The sequence below is a fragment of the Eurypyga helias genome, unplaced genomic scaffold (assembly GCF_000690775.1).
Source record: "Eurypyga helias isolate BGI_N326 unplaced genomic scaffold, ASM69077v1 scaffold22168, whole genome shotgun sequence".
Classification (NCBI taxonomy): Eukaryota; Metazoa; Chordata; class Aves; order Eurypygiformes; family Eurypygidae; genus Eurypyga; species Eurypyga helias.
The window spans coordinates 29,461-32,007 of NW_010269301.1; positions in this window are offsets into that span (position 1 = coordinate 29,461).

Sequence of the window (2,547 nt, forward strand, 5' to 3'; positions counted from 1 at the left end):
CCTCCCTTTTTCCACAACAGAATCTGTGTTCAGACATACCAAATTCTTCAGCTAAACCTCACTTCTTTCCCTGTTTCCCTCAAAAGGCTTAAACTAGAAGAGTAGCATGCCCACAATTGGCAGTGTAGGTAAGGCACAAGGTGGTCTGGTGGAGGGGTCGGAAAGTCTGGGACCTGAGAATGAACTTGAACAAGAAGCAGTGTCTAGAATCTTGGGATTAGAAACGACAACCAGCCTCTATGGTGGCACAGCTGGCTTAGAAACACACGGGATCTTGCCTTTGGGTCCACTTGGAAGAAACTGAAAAATTAACTAGAGAAGCGAATGGGCAAAGCTGTGTGCCAGTGCCACTGTAACCATGTGGTGTCCTGGGTGTGCAGAATGCCCTTTAAGCTACAGTGCTCCTTGGGAGTTCACCTTTTTTCCCAATTCTCAGCCTTTTGCTTGGCTGCAGTGTAGGTGCTCTAGTTCCTCCCTGAGTTGTCGGACACTGAAATGCCCAGCTTAGGTGTTCACCTGCTAAATACTGAAAAGATCAGCAAATACGCTTTGGAAAAGGTAATGAGTTGCAACACAATTGGCTCTTCAGTGGGAAAACATTCCATTTACCACAGCTCTTGAGAGAAGTTTGGAGAGACCAGGTGGATTACACAGCTGTGTCATTCCCAGCGGAAATTTGGGAATTAATCAGAGAGAACTGGACCCAGACAGGGACAAAACTGAAACTACTGAACTTTACTTAGCATGGCTGATCTCAAGTCCAAACATCAGTGAGTGATGAAATATGGTGAACCATTACATTCCTTTGAAAATTAAATTGACCAATCATTGCATGTTGACAGAGGACTGGATTTTGTATGTTCCTGAAACAAAATGTTGGGAAAGGTCTGGATTTAAAAACGTAAAAGTTGAGTTTTCAAAGACCTGATTTTTTTGTTTGACTAACAGAACTGAATTGTTTTATCAAAATTTTCAAGTGGACTCCATGAAAGACCAAATCTGTTGGTAAAATTATGCTGCCATTTACACACACCCCGGAAGGAATGGAAGCCGCACGCTGCCATGTTTGTGTCATCTGTGGCATTTCACTCTTTTCACTCTGGACGTGCCTTTTTACATTGCAGTAGTAATTAACAAAGCAAATGACAATACATTACCTTTAATTAAATTATTCTATGGCATATGTTCATATTTGCTTGTTTAAAGATTTTTTTTTCATTAGCTTGTGTATAGATTTAAGGTATTTTTAGTTGTAGAAAGGCAAATCATGACTGCATTGGTATCATATTCAAAAAGAAAACTGTGGAGTTAAATACCCTAAATTTTGAAATAACAGCTAAAAATACAGGGTCTCAGATGCTGTCATTTAGGATGACCCTAAAAATTCTTTACTAGCAGCTCATATATCAGCATAAACTTGCACTCTCCAGCAACACATATTCAGATTGAAGCTCCCCAGAATGAAACGAGGACTTTTGCTGAGCCTTCCAGACCCGTTGTACCAGATGGTACCGTATGGAAGTAACACTGATCCTTTGACTCTGTTGATTTCTAATTAGGTTTCTAGTAATTAATATAGTTTGCAGGCCTTGCATGAACTTTGCAGATTACCCATTCATGTAAATGATTAACTGGAAGGGGATTAATCCTGGCATAAGTTCAACCAAAAAGAATTTTCCAGCCTGAAAATCTTCTCCACCAGACTAGTATATTGTAATAGAGAATGAAACATGACATTTCTATTTGTGTATTCCATTTAAAAAAGAACAGAGTGTTAAAAATATCTGCAGTGTGGATATAAATATGCATTTTCTGTGATAGATCTAGTCTTGCTTTTTATGGAAATCAAAATGCATATTCAATATGAGATAGTAGTTGGGAAAGTCTGCTTATTGCTGTTCTGGTAGGTAAGGTAAATTCTGACTTTGAAAAAAAGAGTATGCTCTAGAATTCTACAGTTCATGTTTAACAGCTCGTGCTGGTATATGCAAGGTGAAAATTCTTATATCTGTAATAAACCAGTGACAACAGGGGCTGTCACTCACCTCTGCTCACAACCAGTTCATCCAGCACGTGCGCTCGCAGGCTTGTCCTGCCAAGCGTGCAGCCCCTCGGGTCGGGCAGAACCCACCCTTGCACGCTGGCACCAGGGTCTCACAGCTTCTCTTTTAGTTATGTTGTACAAGCACAGTGAAATGTCAAAGTCTTTCTCAGCCTTTCCGCCCCTGGAAAGCCTCACTGAGTTCGGGGAACTGTTTAGGGTTACTCAGGCGTGTGCTCCAAGGTTTTAGCTGGCTTTGTATGATCTCAGTGCCACTTCAAACCCCTCCTGTGGTCAGTCCATGGCTGTACATAAATGCAGAATGAGGGGGTTGGATTTAGTTTTCATAACTCAGTGAAATGGGTTTTAAACAGCTGCCTCAGGAGCTACTGTAGGCTGATGGGCTATTAAAGTCAGCAGGTCGAATATGTATTTTGTGGGAAACGATGAGGATGCTCGGATACTTTGGACCAAACTGAATCCTCAGGCATGCACAATGATCTCGG